This window comes from Sciurus vulgaris (assembly GCF_902686455.1).
Source record: "Sciurus vulgaris genome assembly, chromosome: 12".
NCBI classification, from domain to species: Eukaryota; Metazoa; Chordata; class Mammalia; order Rodentia; family Sciuridae; genus Sciurus; species Sciurus vulgaris.
In genome coordinates, this window is record NC_136473.1 from 49,517,857 (window position 1) to 49,539,510 (window position 21,654).

Below are 21,654 nucleotides of genomic sequence, written 5' to 3' on the forward strand. Positions count from 1 at the left end.
TTGTATTTGTTATATACTTTCTTTGAATTAAATTCTTTTTAAACTTTTCTAATACCTAGTTTATTCCATGACAAATGTGAGCTTTTTCTTTTTGCTGAGTAGAATGATGTTGGTTTTCTTAGCTGGTCAAAATTAGGGCCAGGATACTTAAAATGGTTTCATCCATCAAAAGGACTGGAAGAAATAAACATTGTCATCCTTTAAGAGTCTAATAAATGTTATGGTACTTCATTCTATTTCCAAGTGGTCTGGAGATCCAGAAACTATCACTTTACTTTTTTTTGTTAGTATATTCACATTTGCCTTTTGCTTTTGTAGTCCCCCCCCAAACTTTGTATTTTCAATAGAATTCTAAGCTAGAGCTATTTCAAAGTTATCTAGAGAAAACAAATTCCTCATCATTTGAAGTTTCAGGCCATTGCCATGCCACTGTGGAGAATCATACCTGTCTTCAACCTATTGCTGAGCAAGGGTCCAGGGCTATAACCTTTTACATGTGAGTGGAGGTCTTATTGCAAGAACAAGTCCAGTATGTTGTCCCCTTAATATTGCTTTTCCTCTGAATGTACTTATACTAAGATCTCTTTTTCTATCTTATATTCACTGTCAGCTGTTTTCAAACCAACCACACTTATCTTGCATAATTGTTAATTATCTATTGATAAGACTTTCTAGGATTTCTTTATTCATAACTATGTTAAATATCACAAAAATTAGGCAAGTTTATTTGACCTGAGTCATTCTTGCAGGAATGTGTGTTTATAGCTACTCAATCCTTCATGAACCGATCTCATATGCCTGTCTAGTAAAATATATTTTGATTTATGTTTTGGATGCTGAACTTAACTTGATTTCAGCAGATTTGCTGATGTGTTATTTTTTTGCTTCTGTTTTACAGTGCTGGTGATTAAACCCAGTGGTTCTCCACTGAACTATATATCCTCAGCACCCCATCTCCTCCCCCCCCCCTTTTTTTTTTTTTTTTTTGAGATAAGTGCTAAATTACCAAGATGGGTTTTTAGTTTGTGTGGGGGATAGGGATTTAACCCTGGGGTACCTACCACTTAGCTATATCTCTAACTCTTCTTATTATAGTTTGAAACAGGGCTTTGCTAAATTGCCAAGGTTGGCCTCAAATTTGTAATCCTTCTGTCCCAGCCTCCCAAATTGCTGCAATTACAGGTGTGTACCACTGTACCCAGCCAGATCTGCTGATTTTGGTAAATATGAGGTGATTCCCATGTTCCTATGTAAAAAGAGCATAGGTTTGGATGAGTGTGTGAATAAAGAAGACATGAAAATTGAAGCCATAAGAGATTAAAACAAGATCCTAAACTTGCTGAAAGATGTCATTAATCAAAAACAAGAGCAACTATAGGTAAACTAATGAAATATACTCTACTCATTGTCACCAATAGCCAGGTCAAAAGTGAATAAACAGAAGTGATTATTTTTGTTTGAATTCACTTTTTTTTTTCAGAGCAGGAAGAATATTTAGAAGCTATTTATTCCCTCTGAAAAATAGATTCATTTTCATGTGTCTTTATAGGTTAAATACCAAACTTGCTTGAATTCTGATGATTACAAGATACTCCAGAAATGATCCTATAGATGACAATGATCCTGTAGATTACTATATCCATTGTCTTTGTATTCAGCTGTCAAACAAAATAAGATACTAGTGATTCAACTAAAAAAAAAAAAAAACAAGCTATTTATTCAAGCCCTCACCTGCAAAATTTTTTCTTGAGAAACAGTAAAAGCTATGACACATCTTTCAGCTCTGAGGGAATATACATATCTACATACATAAAATTGTTCCTCAGTATCTGCTGGAAATTTATTCCAGGACCTTTCACAATACCAAATTCTGCAGATGCTAGTGTCTTATATAAAGTATTTTCATCTAACCTATGCACATTTTCCTGTATACTTAAAATCATCTTTGGATTACTTATAATACCTAATAGAATGTAAATGCTATGTAAATCATTATTATACTAAATTATTTAGGGAAGAATGATGAAAATGTACATGTTCAACACAGATACAGTTTTTGTTTTGTTTTGTTTTGAATATTTTTAATTCAAAGTTTGTTGAATTCTGGATGCAGAACCCACAGAGATGGAGGGCTGATTGTACATATACACACATCTTACTATATATTTTTGAAACATTTTTGTGTATAGTAATGACTCTCAGCAAGTTGTTTTTTATTTTAAATGTGGTATTAAATGATAACGTTTTAGACCAGCTTTAAATTAAAAAAAAAAAATATATATATATATATATTTTTTTTTTGTTTTAGTTATAGGTGACCCAGTACCTGTATTTTATTTTTATGTGGTGCTGAGGCTTGAACCCAGGGCCTCACGCATACTGAGCAACTGCTCTAACACTGAGCCACAACCCCAGCCCTAAATTTTTTTAGCTGACATTTCTTTTCCTTACAGATACTTCTAATCTCAGCATAGAAATCACTGGTAGAATTTAAGATTTTTATTTATTGGAATTCATTTTATAAACATGTATTAAATTATTCCATTAGTCAGATTTCCAAGATCTATGTTAATGAGGTGACAAAAATAGATTTAAACTGAAATTCCTTCCTTCAATTTGACTCATTTTATTTTAGGTTTTAATTTTAAGAACTTAGAAAATTCCTGATTTCTATATCCACATGGTTAAAGAGCAAGTGAGCTGCATGACAAGCAGCAGGCCTGCTCCTTGGCCTAGCCTTGCTCCATTTAGTCTGACTCTCTGTGCTCCCTGCTCTTGTGTAACCCCGTGGACCTGAGGTATTTATATTTGCTGATGCCATTCTTAGCATTGCCATTGCCTTCTGGCTGTCACAGGTGAGGATTTAGTTCACTTATACCTATGTCCTATCCCTCCCTGTTTTTCATAATATAGTTAATACTGCTTTCTTAAGTTTCTCTTTAGTAATCTTTCTTTGAATTTTAAGTATATGCCTATAGTTTTTTGCTGTAGTCCATAAACTTTGGATAATATCTCTTGCTGTCCCACTTACCTTATGAAATTATGTCTTGCCTTTTGCTCTCCTGAATCTGAGCCACATCTGCCTTCCAGTTTCTACCAGTTGCTCTTTTTTCTCTGGCAGGGATTGGGGGGGTGGGGACAGTGCTAGGGATGGATCCCAGAACTTTCTATATGATAAACATGAGCTTTACCATCAAGCTACATTCCCAGCCCTAGGGCATCCTTTTAAGGTTAATGTTTTATCAATACATTTATTCTAAAAGTTGGGAAACATATGAACCCCCTTTAAATATTGCTTTGCAGAGGCAGGTAATGTGCTCTGATTCTGTTTCCTTCTCACTTTCCCAATATCACAGATGACACTCAAAAGAGTTGTATTTCAGGTGAAGTTCAAATGGCTTTTATATTTTTAACAATCACTTGCTCAGAAGTGTTCCAGGCATTCTGTGTTTATTTTAGTTTACATTTAGTTTGTCCCTTTCTTCCACAGGCATTACCCACCTGGCACAAGAATTTGTTGTTGCTTTGCTCTCCTCCTCCTCCTCCCCCTCCTCCTCCTCCCCCTCCTCCTCCTCCCCCTCCTCCTCCCCCTCCTCCTCCCCCTCCTCCTCCCCCTCCCCCTCCTCCTCCTCCTCCTCCCCCTCCTCCTCCTCCCCCTCCTCCTCCTCCCCCTCCTCCTCCTCCCAGGCATGGATCACTGCACTTGGCAGACAGAGTTTTTGATTGCTTATTTTCTTTTTGGGGAGAAGAAACATGACCCCCCTCTTTCATATGCTTAATGTCTTTGAGTTTCCATTTAATGGAATTCCTTACCACCACCACCTCTCACACCCCCAACCAACCCAGGTTCTCTAGCATGTGAGGTGAGTACTGGGTGGCACTCTTTCACTGAGTTATTTAGATCAGTTTGCTTTTTTCACCTCTTTCCTTCTCTTCCTGCCCTCCCCATCCCCACCTTTCCAGTTACTAGGGACACAGATGAAGAGAAAGACTCAGTTCTCCACTGGCTTATAGTATACCATATAGAATAAGACATGCAAAATAATTCTTGTAGCTCAGTTGTTGAAGTGGGCTTCATAGACTATCCTGGATATCCCACTTCCTGTGTGGACTTAGTGGCTTAGTTTCTCAAAGTTATTTCTTCTCTGTAAAGTGAGGAATAATATAGTAGTTTCTGAGTAAGGAGGAAGCATGATATAAGTAAAGCATTTTGCATACTGTAGAGCATATTGAAAGTGCTCAATGTGTTTATCATCACCAGAGATACTGCTCATGTTTGGGGTCCCACTGGAGATCTGTACACTAGCAGGAGCAAAGGGGAAACATTAGCAGGTTCTCTTTGGTAGCTCAGGAGAAAATTCTTGGGGCAAGACTTGAAGAATGTAGGTGTTTACTTCAGGGAGCTTTAAAAGGAGAAGTCTGTACACTAGGGAACACATGTGAAGTCATGGAGATTCATGAGAGCATGGTTTATAAGTATTTCCTCAGGTGGAAGTTGATAGAATGATGGGCAGAAAGGAGGCCAGACATGCAAACAAGAATATTTATGTCACCCTGGGGATGCTTTTGAATAACTTTGAATTGTTAAGTCATAAACAGATTGGTATTTATAAAATATTACTTGGTGGTGGCAGAGTATAAAAGAGATTGAATAAAGCTAAAATTAGCGTCCAGGTGATCAGAAAAAAACCTAAACTGAAAACAGGTCATGGGGCTGGAAAAAGATAGGAATGAGGAATATTTAGGATTGATTGGAATTATCATTTGATTGGATGTGGGGAAGTAGGATAGATGATTTCTTTGAGTTTCTGATTTTGCATTTCTGAGATAATCTACTGAGAACCAAAATGCTGAAGAGGGAATAGGTTTTAGGGAAGATGATAATTCTTTTCTGAACTTGTAAAATTTATTCTTTGAGACATCATGGTGTCAGTTGATAGAGGGCAAAGATACTGATATTGCTGGCATATACCATAGGTTATGTGCTAAAAAAATGTAAGTGAATCAGTAGATTAAGAGAAAGTTAATGAATCAAAAGATTTAAATGCTTTTTCCTTAGATTTTTCTTTTTTCTTTTGGGGGTGTGTGTCTCTGTGTGTGTGATACTGGTGATCCAACCCAGGGCTTCATATGCTAGGCAAGTGCTCTACCACTGAGCCACCTCCTCATCCCCAAGATTAGAGTTTTTGAGGACAATGAAGAATAAGTGAGAGGGGCTGGGGATGTAGCTTAGTTGGCAGAGTGCTTGCCTCACAAGCATAAGGCCCTGGCTTCAATCCACAGCACTGCAAAAAAAAAAAAAAAATTGAGAATATACAGCAAATGGATTCACTGAAGCTTGTGGTGAGAGGAAGAGTATTGTTAAGGATTTCAGAGATGGAGGTGTTCCACTGACTTCTGAAGTCCACTTCATGGTAGAGAGAATACGCACTGTCATTAAGACATTCAGAAGTGTTGACTGGAACTTAACATTCCATTGAGTTGTAGAAGAGTTAACTTGTGAAGCACACACAGGACCATATGATGGTCCTGGGCATGTACAAGGCTGTACTGCAGAGGTCAGTAAATGTCTGCGATAAGAGGTCAGTAAATGTCTGCGATAAGAAGGGATAAATGTGACACAGTTGGATGAGTGGCCCTCAGAGGTGAAGAGGGTTTTACACAGGGAGGACTTGGAATATTTTCCAGAAGATAATAGAGGGCTAAATTATAAGGCCATGTTGCCTGAGAAGAATGGAAAAAATAGCTGTCACATCAGTTATCATCTGTTTGGATTATTGTATTGGCCTTTTCAGTATCTTCTTGGGTTTGCCTAGTCTCCAGTCCAGTTTCCATAATCTCCTGTGGTTCTCATTTCATGGCCATGTTGTCCTACATGACAATGTCAGAAGACATTTTTAATTGTTACAATGTGGGGAAGGCTACAACTGGCATCTAGAGGGCAGAGCCCAGAGATGCTGCCAAGCATTCTACAATGCACAGGATACTCCATCCATCCCCCAGCAAAGATTTATGCAATACTAATGGCTATAGCACTGAGGTTGAGAAACCCTTTAATCTATATCTGATCATATCATTTTTTATTCATAAAGCCTTCAGTGGTTTCTCTGTTTAAATAAAGTCCAAATTCCTTGGATCTTATGGTCTTCTCTTATCTCCAACCCTTTCCACTTTTCTAGCTTCCGACCTGCTCCCCTTTCTGCTCCTACAGATTTTGTCCTTCATCATGCTGAAGGGCTATCAACTTTCTTGACTGTTCATGTTTTCTCACAACTCTGTGGGCTTCTCTGCTTCTGTTATTTCTCCATTAAGTTATATTCTTCTTCATAGGATGCTGTTCATAGTTAGATGTCCTCCTTCTCTGACAACTTCTTTAGCCATCTAACTCTACATTGTCTATTATACATTGTCTATTATTACAATTGACTGTTTACCCAAATGTAAATTAAATTTTGTGTAAAGGTGTCCCCTTGAACAGTGCAATGCTATGTCCCTGTGTTTCACAAACACTCCTCAGAGTGGTTAAGAGCAGACTCTAGTCCTAGGCTGTGTTCTAATCCCATTTCTCCTACTTAGGTAAGCTGTTAGAATGTTTATCCAGGGTCACAGTAAAATTTTTATGTATAATAATGTTTATTTCTGGGGGTGTCTTGAAGATTAAATGAAATTAATTTATCAAGCAAACATTTAGCACAATGCCTGGCACATAAGTGACATGCAATTATTAATAATTATTACTCTTAATTATTATCTTCAAAGTTCCTATCACAGAATCTGGCATAGTCATTCAACAAATGTCCTGATTTTGTGAAGAAGAGGGCTGTCAGGAATCCAGGGTGACCAAGGAGAGGAGTAACTGGAGATCTATAGAGGGAATTGTCTTGAATGATCAAGGCTTGCCTATGTTTAATAATCATGAAAGCTCATGGGGGTAGGGAAGGAAGATGTGATGGAATGTGAATTTGCTTGGGAATTAATTGGCTTGAGAATTGATTCTGTTGGATCTCTGCTTCTGGGCACATTGCCCTCCTCCTTTCTTATTCTGTCTACTATTCTTGATTTTACTGCTCTAATTACCACGTTCTTGCCCCAGTACTTGCTCTTCCACATCTTTATGGAGAGAGTAGAATGGAAATGGGAAGAATAAGAAACACTATGGGGAAGTAACTGCAAATCCTGAAGGTGCACCTGTCATGCCTGCCTCCCTGAAGTCATTTTCATGACCACTCCATAGTAACCAGCTTCCCTAGTTTTGTCTATAGATTGTGACCACTCAAATATTGACATATGACTAACTTATTTAGCTTTTTGTATGAATGTGTGTAGGGCATACTTTATAGATGACATGGCACGAAGGAATGAAGTATACTGCTTTCTATAACACCTCACCCAAGAATAAAGACATCTCTTCCATCCAGAATTCCTGACAGAGAGAGGAACCAGAATGACCTGGAGATTGATTTGCAATGTAACATTGCTCTTCTCTTTCAAAGAACTCTTCTACAAGGAATAAGTTTAATATTGTTACTTGGATAATTCTCATGGGGTAGATTACTGATGGGAACAAGTAAAAATATCTCTAGGAAGAAATTTGCTAAGTTTTCTCCAAGAGCCATTTTTCATCTAGTTTCATGTTTAGTTATAAAATGGATTTGTTTTATAAAGAATGTAAGTAGATATATATTAAGACATTTCAATTTGATTTCATTCTTTGAAGGTTGTACACTTACCACTTACATGGTTTTGGAAAATTTTCCCTGTATTAATATTTTTTTAAAACAAAGATAGTCAAGCAAAGTAATTTCTCATAATCAATCTTTCTTTCTTTTTTTTTTCCTCAGAGTATTGGGGATTGAACTCAGGGGCACTCTGTCACTGAGCTGCATCTCCAACCCTTTTTCTCTATTTTTGAGACAGGGTTTCAAAAATTATACTGAGGCTGGCCTTAAACTTGTAGTCCTCCTGCCTTAGCTTCCTGAGTAGCTGAGATTATAGGTGTGTGGCATGGTGCCTGGCTAGTAATTGCTTTTTTTAAGTTGTGGATAGACACAATACCTTTATTTTATTTTATTCATTTTATATGGTGCTGAGGATCGAACCCAGTGCTTCACACATGTAAGGAAAGTGCCCTACCACTGAGCCATGATCCCAGCCCCTATTAATTGCCTTTAACCACAGGATTGATTGATTGTATGCTAACAAATTATGTCCTCTGTGTTTGTAGTTAGATAGTTCAGTGTGAAGTAGAAAGTTTTTATTATATATTTTAAAAATTACTATTTTTTGGATTCTATGAATTGTAAAATTACTGTCATGTTTCTTTTATCTCTATAATTTGTCCTATGACCACTAAGTGAATGTTTGTGTATCTGAATCCTATAGCAATTAGTATACAAATTTTTCATATATATATATATTTAGTATGTGTATATATACATATATATATATATATATTTAGGTTTAGATGGATACAATACCTTTATTTTATTTATATATTTTTATAAATAAAATAAAGGTACTGAGAATCAAACCCAGAGCCTCCCTTGTGCTAGGCAAGCACTCTATTACTGAGCTACAATCCCAGCCCCAATTTTTCTACATATATTTTAACTATGCTTTGAGATTACTATGTTTAAGCTTCTTTTGAGCTTTTTTTCTGATGTGATATGTGATTTAATAAAATTCTAATACATGCTGCTTTTTTTGTATTTTATTTCAGAATGGAAAATAGGTGATCTTCTGTATTATGTTCAGTTTAGAAATCTTATTGCAGTCTTATTCCTAAGTGGCATGTGTGAGGTCCTGTGTTCAATCTGAGAACAAGAACAAAAAAGTGTAGTTGCAGAAGTAGTAATGGTAATTATTTTTATTTCTCTCACCACAACATTTTCTGAGCTCAGGAAATGCAGCCATCTAATACTGGTATGGATTTTAAAATGTTACCAAACCATGAAGTTCATTGAAGTTTAGAAAAATGAATTTTTAAAAGACACATTTGTGGCAATCACACCTTTTAAAGGAGGATGTACTTTGTTTTTTCTCATATAAGAGGACTGTGGTGTTTCAGATATCTGTTTAGCTTTCAGAAACTGGTACTTTTTATCACCCATTTGGCAAATAGTGTTGGGTGACTCAGAATTCATTTTGAATTTCTATGATGGACTTTTATTAAAATGGGTGACTCAGCCCAACTTTTCTGTCATGATTTCCTTTTCTTATCCTTCTGCTGGGTATGCACTGAATATCAATCAGTTCTGTTGATGGGACTTGCATTTCTTGTGACCTTCTTTCCCTTGTCTCAAGAACCAGGAGAAGTGTAGCATTGGGAAGCTGTGACAGTGAAGGTACCTTGTGCTAAGAGAACATCACCCCAGCCAGGAGCTTTTGGAGTTTCCCCTCCCCCTCCCAGTATTTGCTGGACTTTGGGAACATGAAGGAAGATTTATTTAATCTCTTTTTATGTCTAGATCAGGAACTGGCAAAGATTTTCTTAAGGAGCCAGATAGAAAACATTTTAGTTTTAGTAATTATCTTAGAGACAAACTACTCACCTCGCTGTCATACCATGAAATCAGCCACAAACAATAAACAATGAATAAATGTGGCTGTGTGTCCTAATAAAACTTTTACTTACAAAGCAGTGGGCTAATCATATTTTTTGTAGGCTATAGTTGACTGACCTCTAGTTTATACTCAGGAAATATTTAGAAAGTGAGTAATTTGGTGAGTTTGACTTTTCTAACTTCAATTATGTGTGGTCAACAGCCAGTCACACAAATTTTACTAAACTTTTCTATGAAAAAATGCATATCCTCTTTCCATTGTGAAAAATGCATATCTTCTTTCCATTCTTATGTGGCTTACTGCAAAAGAGACTTCTAGATGAACAGACACAATGACACAGTATTTAGTGGGAGGTGGTAGAAGGCTTTGTGTGGTCAGTATGACTGTAGCCAAGAGTCAGCCTTGGTAGGGAGTGGGGGAGGCGCAGAGGAGCCACCTTAGGAATCAGTGCTGGTTTATTCTTTTATGAAGGCTTATGGAAGAAGGTTTAGGAACTAAACCTTAATTGCAAGAATGGTAGGAAACCACTGGAGGGTGTTAGATGGAAGAGTGTGGGATGATCAGATTTATGTATCAGAGGGAACATTCTGTGCTGTAGTGACTAAGAGGTATGCTCTGGGTATGGTTTGGAGATTGGTAGACTAAGGGGGTTGTTACAATTGATGCAGGAGAGAGAAATATTGCCTTCAACTGTGAAGAAGGTGTGGGTAGTAGGAGATTGTTTTTATTTTCTTTCATTGTTAGCTGGACTTTTTAAAATTATTAAAAAATAGTATATGTGCTTCCAATTTCCTCAATCCTTTTTTTTTTTTTTTTTTTTTTTTTTTGTACTAGGGATTGAACCCAGGGACACTCAACCACTGAACCACATCCCTAGCCATTTTTCTTTTGAGACAGGGTCTCCCTAAGTTACTTAGGACCTCACTAAATTGCTGAGACTGGTTTCAAACTTGCAATCCTCCTGCTTCAGCCTCCCAAGTTGCTTGGATTACAGGTGTGCATTACTGCACCCTGCTCCCAGTCCTTCTGATTTATGGTATTGGGGATTGAACCCAGGGCCTTGCACATGCTAGACAAGTACTCTACACATTCCAAGTCCCTCTCTTTTTCATTTTATTTTGATTATGTGTGATGTAACACACTGCATGCTACATAATATATTGCATAATCTTCTGGCAAGGAGAGATGACCATAACAAAAGTTTTCCATTTCATTCAGAAAATTGCTTCCTTAACCAATGTTTTTCAAACCCTTGGATGCATAGTAATGATGAACTCCAGGGATGTGCCTCTTTCAAGCAAACTCCACTGATAGGGAAAGTGGGCAACCTTTTTTTCTATATTCCCGTCAGTGAACTTGTGCATGTACAAAATGACCAGTCAGGATAAGCAAGCACACACCCATGTTATCAAATCTTGGGAGAATCTCAAACCACATTTTAACCCCTTTACCTAAACCTACCCTCTCTTTTGAAAAGACTTTAAATATTCAGGGAGTTGCACTACTATGAGGAATTTTTCTTTAATAAATGACAATCTCATTTTACATATTATTGTCACCATATAAGAGGTTTGAGGTGGTCTCTCCATCAGCAGAAAAGACCTTTACTGGGACCTTCCAGGTTCTTGACTTGTTGCAGAAAAGAATTTAAGAGACTCACCCAGTGGATCATGCTTGTAATCCCAGTGACTCTGGAGGCTGATGCAGAAACATTCCAAGTTCATGTCCAGCCTCAGTAACTTAGTGAAGCCTGTCTCAAAAAATAAATAAAAAAAACAAAATGAAAAGGATTATGGGTGTAGCACAGTGGTAAAGCACTCATAGATTCAATTCCCAGTTGTGGGGTGGGGGCGGGGGGATTAAGGACGAGTCAGGTGTCAGTAGCAAAGACAAGTTTATTACAGAAAGTGAGGGTAGGGAGGAGCTGGGATTATAATTCAGTGATAGAGAGCTTGCCTGGCAAATGTGAGGCACTAGGTTCGATCCTCAGCACCACATAAAAATAAACAAAATGAAGGTCCATCAATAACTAAAAAAATATTTTAAAAAAGAAAGTGAGGGTATACTGTAAGCCCAGGGGCAGGGTTAGCGGCCAAATAAAATTGGACAGAAAGCAGCCAAAGCAAGCTTTATTGGAATTTGGCTCTCCGGGCGAAATTCCCAGACCCCCGGGGTACAGGTCAGGTAGGGACCCCGAGAAAATCATGCGTGGCCCCTGACTGCCCAGGATCTTTATAAGCTGGAATGGGAGGGAACCTGCTGAGTGACTGGTGGAGTTAAGGGTCAGTGGAGTTTTCCTGTCCACTTGATTGGTCACTGTTTGGCGCACTGCCCTTTGTCTCAGTTGCTCCGCTCTGTCTCCTACAGTCACCCAAATTCTGACCTAACATATACATTTTCAGAGTAGAATGCAGCTGTCTTGAGAATGAGGTTTTTCAGGTATAGGCTCTTTGGGGTATGGATATGGGAAGGTATGTGAGAATGGCATCAGCCTGGTAATCACAAGACATTTATGGTGGTCTCATCTTTGTTTTAGAATCTTTAGTTTGACATCGTCTCCTCTGATTATTACATAATGTTTGGAATGTGCCCATATTATAAGTTTCTTAAAATACATTTCCCTTTGTGCTCTCTAATCTAAAAATACATTGTTAAGCTAACAGTCCTCATAAGCATTAAAACAAAGCAATTTTTTTATATGGGTGAACTTATAGTAACTCAGTTTATAGATTTCTCAAGAATTTGGGGTGACAGTCCAGGAAGGAGGACAAGCCTGAGTAATTAAAGTATGAGTACTCAGATCATGGGTCTTTTAGATTTAAAGATGTAGTGTCTTTTCCCTTCCCTTTTGTCCCCTTTCTACATATCTTTTGTTTCTTTTCTGACCTACCTCATTATCATAGTATTAATTATAAAATAATCTTCCATTTGGGAAAGAAATTTGGGGTGAGAAGAGTGGATTCTAAGGATATTTAGATTAGAATTGTTACTATTGCCAATCTCAAACTCTAGGTTGAGTCAGAATCCCCTGGAGGGCTTGTTAAAACACAAATTGCTAATTCAGGAGGTCTGGGATGGGGCTGGAGTATTTATGTTTCTAACAAGTTCCCAGGTGATCCTGATTCTGCTGGTCCAGGGACCATACTTTGAGAAGGACTGCTTCAGAAAGTAGAAATGAAAAGCCTTGGAGATTTGATTGTTTGTATGACGATGAGGGAGAGGGCAGAGATAAGGAGCATATGCCTAAGATTCTGACTTGAGCATTAAAGTACAATGTGATGCTATTTACTGTGCATAAATACAGGAGGTGCGGCTCAGTGCCTAGCATGCAGGAGACCCTGGGTTCCATCCCCAGCACTGTACACAAGAAGAAGTAGCAGATTGTGGGGATAGTTAGTTCGACTTAGGTCATAATGAATTTGAGGGCATCTACTTAAACATGCAAAAAACAATTGGTTAGCCAGGTGTGGTGGTGCATGCCTATAATCCCAGCAACTCAGGAGGCTGAGGCAGGAGGATCATAAGTTCAAAACCAGCCTCAGCAACTTAGGCCTTGAGCAACTTTTCAAGACCCTGTTTCAAAATAAAAAAAATAAAAAGGGCTGGGGATGTGGCTCAGTGGTTAAGCACCCTTGGATTCAATCCCTAGTACCAAAAGAAACCAAAATAAAACAAAAGCAATTGGTTATTTGTATCTAGGGTTCAGAGTGAGTCGGGGGGGGGGGGGGAGAGACTGAGTCAGTGTGAGATGTTTTTCCCATAGAGTGAGAAGGGCCTGATGTGTAGATGAGCATCTATGCAATGGGCAGGAGAGAACAAACTGCAAGGAGACCCATAAGGACAGAAGAGAATTGGGGGGAAAAAAAAAGGAAACACTAAGTAATGAGAAATGTTGCAAAGAGATTAGTAAGATTAAATCTGAAAAGTAGTCATTGAATTTACCAAAAGCTGCACTGAATATCCTCATAGAGAAAAATCTGAGTACCCAGAGCACTATCCAGATTTCAGACTGAAAGGAAAGAGCAAGGTGTGGTGAGGTGATGGAATCAGCAAAGGTATGTGATTAGCTCAGGAGCTTTTGCGTCAGGGGTAAAGGAAATCAGAGTAGTTTAGAAGCAAAGAAGGGTGAAGGGAGAAAAATCTTTTTTTTTCCTTCAAAGCCCAGGAGTGTTTATAGCATGTTTAGATACCAAAGGGAATGTGGAAGACTGAGAGGAAGGATAATTGATAACATATGGTCTTGAGAGACCAAAAGGGATGGGAATATTTACAGGTGGAGGATTGGCTTAGGCCAGGGATAAGAACGCCTGTGTGTGGAAATAAAGACTGCGGGGGCAAGCTGAGGGGGCTAGGCCACAGATGCATTTGGCCTTTTGAGTGTTGCCTGTCTTGTTTCATCTTTGAATGGGTGTCTTCCTTGCAGAGGGTGAAGAGACATTTGGGGGATGTGCACTTAACAGTTACCATGTGAAACATGTTTCATTTGAACACCAAAAGTACTGGAGTGAGTGCTGAGTATAACAAGGGGTGTTTGTGGAAAGCCAGCTGAGGTGGCAGATAATGAATAAATATTAGCTCTGCCTCAGAGTTGGGTATGGCAGAAACTAAACACTGAGATGACCTCAGGTTGGCTTTTCACCCAGATTGATGCATTGAAGTTTAGTGTAAGTAGAGGTTGAGAATAATGGCATGGGAGTGGTTCTACAAAGTCAGAAGACAAGGCGAGGCAGAGTGAATGGTCAAAGTGGAAAGCCAAGATTCTCAAGGTCTGAAGGATAAGGAGGCTCATAGAAGATGTCTGCAGGTATTTTCAGATTAAGTGTTCTTTGTTGAAGTGGTTGAGTGTATGTCCAGGTGAGTGGAACACAGGCTGATGTAGGGTGAAGGTGAGATCCATGTATAGGCTGGTCCATTTACATGGCAATGGAGTCATACAGCATTGTGATGAAGGGTAGACTTTATTTCAGAATCAGTTTTAGAAAGATTCCTTTGATAACATATGGACTGATTTAGAGATTTAGAATGACAATTCATACATGGAATGAACTATATTTACAAAGAAAAGTAAATCACATTTGTGATAACTACAATTAGAATATAGGTGGTTCTGAGCTGGGCACTGCACATGCCTGTAATTCTAGCTGCTTTGAGAGACTGAGGAAGTGGTATAGCAAGTTTTAAGATCAGTCACAGAACTTAGTGAGATTCTGTCCCAAAATAAAAAAAAAAATTATAAGATCTGGGGATGTAGCTCAGTGGCAAAGTGTCCCAGGATTTAATCCTTAGTACTGCAAAAAAGAAAGGAAGGAAGGAAGAAAACAGGTTCTATTTTAATCTTAGTCCTTCATTAGTAGGAACCTAGGGTAAAATCCTTGGACAGATGTGGCTGAGAAACAGTTCTGTTCTTATCATGCTTTATACACTTACACTCACATTTTCTTTCTTCCTCTGAATGGTTTCCATTCCAATCTGTAACCATACCGGAGGGTATCCTCAGTTCCTTTCAATGGTGCTTTGCTTTTTTATTTATTTTGCTAGGGATTAAACCAGGGTCTCATGTGTGCTAAGCACACAGTCTACTACTGAACTGCACTACACCCCCAGCCCATGGTCCTTTTTAAAAAAAAAAAAAAAAAAAAAAAACTCTTCAACATATAAAAACACACTAAGTTTACTTACGAACTAGGCTCTGTTTTAATCACTTCATAAATACTAGTTCATTTAATCTTTATAGCCAGCCCAATTAGTGTTTATCCTACTTATTTTTTGATTTTCATTTTTTTCATTTAAATAAGAAGTTTATTTAAAAACAAGATGTTTGATTTGAAGAGAAAACTATCTAGGAATCTTTTTTTTAAAAGAGTAATTTACCCCTAAAGACAGATTGTCCTACATGTAACAGCTACATACAAAAAGGATAAAATTATCCTTGGTTTTACATTGATAAATGAAAAACATTAAAATTCTCCAATTGAACAAGGTATGCAAGGATTTTTATGTTGTTCAGGGTTTTTTTTTTTTTTTTCTTTTTTCTTTTTGTTAAAACAGTGAGAGCAAAATAACTTATTAGAATATAAAGGTAAGAGCCGAATGAGCATGCCACTAATGGAGAAAGGGGATAATTTCATAGAACCAGTATTTTTCCCCATCCCATCTCCATCTGATGTCAATCAAAACATATCATTGGCCATTTAGTTAAAAAAATGCAATATGCTTGTGCACATACACCAGTTACTTTATGTACAATAAAGGAATGGGGAAGGGGAAAATGAAAAAACGGAGAAAACTATACTGTAGTAGTCAGGATGTGGTGGAACCAAATTGCAGATTTCTAATTAAGAATGTATTCTTGGTCTCTAGGAACAGATTTTTCTGAAGTAGCAGGTTCCCTTTTTAGTAGACACCTCCTGTTTCCTGCTGGAACACAATAATTGTATCCACCATTTCCAACTGTGCAGGTGTGTGTTTGATTAATTGGCTGCCCATCAAATCAGAATCTGATGTGCCTCATTGACAAACCCTGCCGTTCACAATAGGCTTTCATTAGTTTACTAAGTGGTGTCTGCCTCTTCATCTTAAACTGCACCACAGAACCATCCTGCTCCACCACCTTCAAGTTAATATGATCGTTGTTTGCAGTCTTGACTCCTTCCTTGGGCTTTTCATGGGCCATGGCGAGCGCTGGAGTCTCTTCAGCTGCCACTTCACAAAAGAGGTACCAGGTCCACACCGAATGAGCACACAAGCAGCTCCAGGAGCGGCAGAAGCTGTTTATCCTACTTTACAGAAGAAACTGAAATATATGTTATGTTCTCTCTTGCTTGAGGTTGTTATTAGCATGAAATTTTCAATTGCATTTTTGTAGTTCTGGCCATCACTGACCCTAACATACCATTGCACAGATTTGTGCAGTGCTGAAATGCAGCTTCTTTTTCTTTTGGGTGCATATTCTATAAAATTACTACTGGGGTCTGTTATTTTTCTGGTAGTGACTCCTTTTTGTGCTTTTTACTTTTCTTTTGGGGGGGTTGCTAGGGATTGAACTTTATCACTGAGCTACACCCCAGCCCTATTCACTTTTACTTTGTGATGTTAACAGGATTTTATATGTACAACAGCTGAAGTGCAACTAAATGCTTTGAGGAAGAGCCCCTGATTCACACTATCAAACATGCTCCTAGGCTGTGAGAAGGATTTTACTGTTTTAACTATTTCATGTACAGTGTGCACATGATTAATTTTCTTTTTTTTTTTTTTTTTAAGTATTGGGAATTGAACCCATGGGCACTCAACCACTAAGGTACATCATCTTTAGCCCCTTTTATAATTGTTCTAAGATAGAGTCTTGATAAGTTGCCAAGGCTGGCCTCGAATTTGTGATCCACTTGTCTGAGTCTCCCAAGTAGCTAGAATTACAGGTGTGTTCCATCATACCCAGATAATTTTCTATTTTTGGTGGACTAATAAAATCTCAAAACTGGAATAGAATTTCATAAACACTTGATTTAACCTAATTGTCTTAAATGGACAAATGAGGACACACACATTCAGAAAGGTGAAGTGACTTGTCTATGGCTGAACCAGCTTTTATAGAGCTAGAATTTTAGTCTACTATGCTCCAGTCAATTCACTTTATCCTCAAGCTATGCTCACTACCTTCCATTAGAAAAGAAAAAGTTCTTCTATTTAAAACAGGTTTTAACTGTCCAGATGTCATTGTTGGCTAATGTTCTTTGTGCATTATTAAATGTAGTTGAGTAATAAATATATGTTTTACAAATTAATTGTGTGACTTCTGGGTCAGGTGAATGTGTCATAAGAAATCCTGGATATTTTTGGAGATCTTTGAAATGGATGTCTGGGGAACTTTTAGGGAAATACTAGGAATTCAAGGATGGAGACAACCTAAGAAAGAGAGTATAGATTAGAGTTATATTATTAGAAATCTGAGAAATGAACATGAAAAACAATGACAGGCAACTGTACTTTATAAATACACTACTGAAATGAGAACTGCAAAAAGAACTTTAAATTTCTTTTTATAAAATTTTGTGTAACAGGAAATGACAACTGCATAGTTTCTGAGACTTGATTTCAGTTTGGTAATTAATATTTGCTCTTAGGACAGAAAAAATGAATGTCAGGGCAACACATGGGGCTTCTGAAAGAAGTCCTTGGAATTTGGGTACAGTGGGACTGTCAGCCCTGGGAAACCAGATGCTCAAAACCAAAATGAAGTCACAATTTTGAAGGTAATTCATACTTCATTTTCCATGATGTTTTATGAGAAAACCCTGGATTCCATGGTTGATTTGAGAACAGCTACCTAAGAAGGCAGTTTTGATCAGAGGCTGAATGGATGGACTTTGTGTACAGATCAGAAATGTGTTTCCCGATGTCTTTGGATTTGGGAAAGAACCTGAATTTAAGCCTGCAGGTAGGAACATGGTGGCTTAGTCAGTGTTGAGCCTCTCAAGGTTTCTACCAATGTGACTGTATTGCAAGGCCTACTGACCCAGTCAGGTGCATGAAAAGAAGGTAACCTTGATTAAAAAAAAAAAAAAAAAAAAAGTCTCTAATGAAAAGCCAAAATATAACTGAGATTAGAGGACAGAATGGACTGAACAGTTTTGAATCTGAAAATTACTTCAGATTCAAATTACTTCAGATTGTTTTGGTAAATACTGCTTGTATTTTGATAATGTTTACTGAGGATGACTGGAGAAGAGGACTTTTGAGCAAGTGGAGAAGAGCCACAGTACAGGATGGGGAGGATGAAACCATTTAATTTTTTCTTTCATTTTTGGTATCAGGGATTGAACCCAGAGGCGCTTAACCACTGAGCCACATCCCCAGTCCTTTTTAAAATATTTTATTTGAGACAGGGTCTTGCTAAATTGCTTAGGGCCTCACTAAGTTGCCAAGACTGGCTTTGAACTCATGATCCTCCTGCCTCAGCTCCCCAAGCTCCTGGGATTACAGGCGTGTGCCACAGTGCCTGGCCATTTCTTTTAATATTATTTTTAATATACACCCAATATGTACTACAATGTGAGGTTATTTTCAGATTCAAAGGCTGAGGCAGACATCCTCAACATGTAACACAACATCCTGCACATAGGGGGCACTCGGGAGACAGGTTCTGTTAGTCACATATACCAAGTAGCAGTTTTTTGATGGTGCCATCTATTGGTACTTATAGTTATTCTTCCTAAGTACAAATTGTGAAATTGAAAGTTAGTGTGTTTTCTTGCTGGGAATTGAACTCAGGGGCATTCTACCACTGAACTACATCCACAGCACTTTTTGATTTTGATTTTAAGACAGGGTCTAAATTGCTGAGGCTAACCTTAAACTTATAGTCCTCCTTCCTCAGCTTCCTGAGTTGCTCGAATTACTGGTGTGTGCCACTGCTCCTGACTGTGTGTATATGCGAATTAAAGTATATACTAAGTAGTCAAGTGCCTGACTTGCTATTTAGTGAGAAAATTTTATTCTTAAATTAAGCTATTTTGACTTCACTTAAGAACTAACCACCAAATTAGAGGACACCAATCTGATATCCCTGTTATGCTTTTAGTTGACAAATGCTAAATTTAGTTGGGTGTGTCCTTTAAAGTGGGACCTTCCAGAGTGGGAACTTTGAACTTGTTTTGGAAAAAAGGTATGAAGGCTTCCTCAGGCTAGATGGGAGGTGTACAATTAAATCCCATGGTGAATGCAGATTAGTGAATCCAAGTGTGTCTATTTAGTTCTCCCAGTCAGATGGCAGGAATGTGTGAGAGAACCTGGGTGGTGATGCAGACCGATGATCCCGATGCCTTGGGAATACTGAAGCAGTAATATCACAAGTTCAAAGCCAGCCTCAACTTAGTGAGACCGTGTCTTAAAAGAATGTGGGAGAGAAATAGAAAATTGAGACTTTTTACTTCTTATATTCCTTATTTATGCCATGATAGTCAGCGCTTATCAGGAGCCAAACATTAGGTTAATGTTTGACGTGATCCTTTTGATTGACTGTAATTAAATATTTTTTTAAAGTCCAACCTCCCCTTCTGATAAGAAAACTCAGACTTAAGAAAGGGTGAGTAACTTGCCCAGAATAACATTTTTGTGAGTGGCAGAGGTGAAATTCCAACCCAGGAAAGCTAATGCCACATCTCATGCCTCTTCTTCACCCTCCACAGCCAGTCTCTGGGTGTCTTTTCCCTTCTATTGTCATCACTTTGGTCCAAGCCACCTTTATTTTGGTCTTGGCCCTAGGCAATATTCTCTAATTAGTTTGCCACTCTTGCTCCCTCTGATTCCTTATCCACTAAAGAATAATCTCTCTCTCTCTCTCTCTCTCTCTCTCTCTCTCTCTCTCTCTCTCTCTCTCTCTCTTTCTCTCTCTCTCGCTCTCTCTCTCTCCCCCTCTCTCCCTCTCTCCCTCTCTCCCCTTCTTTCCTTCTCTCCTTCTCTCCCTCCCTTCTTCTCCCTCCCTTTTTGTAGTGCTAGGGATGGAACCCCAGGTTTCATATATATTAGGCAAGTGCTCCCCACTGAGCTATACCCCCAGCTTCAAAATAATAAGTTTAAAAAACTGAATCAAATCTTTCTATACTTGCTGGAGATGCTTTACTCTTAGGTAATGCTTGCTGGGCCCTCCCTCAGCTACCTTCTGGATTGGGCTGCTGCTTTGTCTTATTCTGCTCTCCCAATTACATGCCATCCCAGGAGCTATCTAAAATGCAGATTCTTGGGTTCCACTTTGCAAAGTTTGATTGTTTTAGTCAGATTTTGTGCTTCTGTGACCAAAAGACCTGACATGAAAAATTTAAGAGAAGGAAAAGTTTGTTTTTAGGCTCATAGTTTCAGAGGTCTCAGTCCATAGAAGGCTGGCTCCATTCCTTGGGTCTGTAGGTGAGGCAGAACATCATGGCAGAAGAGTGTGGTGGAGGAAACTAGCTTAGGACATTGCAGCAGGAAGAACAGGGAGAGAACATGAAAAATTTAAGAGAAGGAAAAGTTTGTTTTCAGGCTCATAGTTTCAGAGGTCTCAGTCCATAGAAGGCTGGCTCCATTCCTTGGGTCTGTAGGTGAGGCAGAACATCATGGCAGAAGAGTGTGGTGGAGGAAACTAGCTTAGGACATTGCAGCAGGGAGAGAGGGAGAGGGAGAGCTCCACTCATCAATAACAAAATATATATACCCAAAAGTCAAGTCTCCCCCATGACCCAGTGCCAATCACACCCTACCTGTCTACAGTTATCACACTGTTAATATGATTAATGTACTGATTAGTTAAGGCTCTCTTCAGAGTCTTTATTATTATTAAGTCAGAGTCTGACTGTCTCACACAATGCCCCCAAATGGCTATTGGGAGAACAGCACCAACCATAGGGCTGCAGGGTTTTTTTAGACCATAAGTCAGTATATCAATCATAAGTGTCTGTTCCTATGATTCAAAACTATATACTAACATCATGAGATCTAAAATCATAAGCAGAAGGGGAAGTAGGTCAAAATGACCTTAGTTGGGTACAAGTTAAAGAATGGTTACAAACATCTAGACAGTCACTGTTGACATGGTACATTGCTTAAGAAAAATAGGAATCAAAAAGAGAACAATATTACATTATATAAGAATTGCCGTTTTGTGTTGCCTAACATGCAATGCTGAGCGGTTTTTGATGGGTACAGAGGCGGGGTGTTCCCACTGCAGAAGCATTTCTTACATGACATGGCTTCTCAGGGTAAAATGGAGTCTCTTTAGTTATTGTCCATATAGCCTGGCCTATAATATTTCCATGGACTCAAATATGTCAACCCATTACATTGAGAAACTGTTCAGCTGAGAGAGACTGAGTTGGTTAACAGGTGATTAAAAGAATTGTCAGTGAAATTAATGCCACTTCTAATTTCTTACAAGAACTTTTTTGCTTAACTCTTTTTTTATTTAAAAAAATTTGAGATATAAAATGTAAATTTTCACATTTTGACATGTAACTGAATAAAAATCCTATTTTAAAAAAATTATATTGAACTGAATCTTATTCAGTATTTACTGTGCCCATATAGGCCTAACACCAGGGATTTTTCCTCTTTTGC

At 38.2% G+C, this 21,654-nt stretch overlaps 1 protein-coding gene and 1 pseudogene across 7 annotated transcripts in view; one reads left to right on the forward strand and one right to left on the reverse strand.

Moving 5' to 3' along the window:
- The window catches only part of FMN2 (formin 2), a 361,252-nt gene that overhangs the window by 55,011 nt on the left and 284,587 nt on the right, over window positions 1-21,654 (forward strand). The gene's annotated exons all lie outside the window — the stretch shown is intronic.
- On the reverse strand, window positions 13,844-18,119 carry LOC306642463 (small ubiquitin-related modifier 2-like; annotated as a pseudogene). The gene has a single exon. The product of its transcript is annotated as a small ubiquitin-related modifier 2-like (transcript).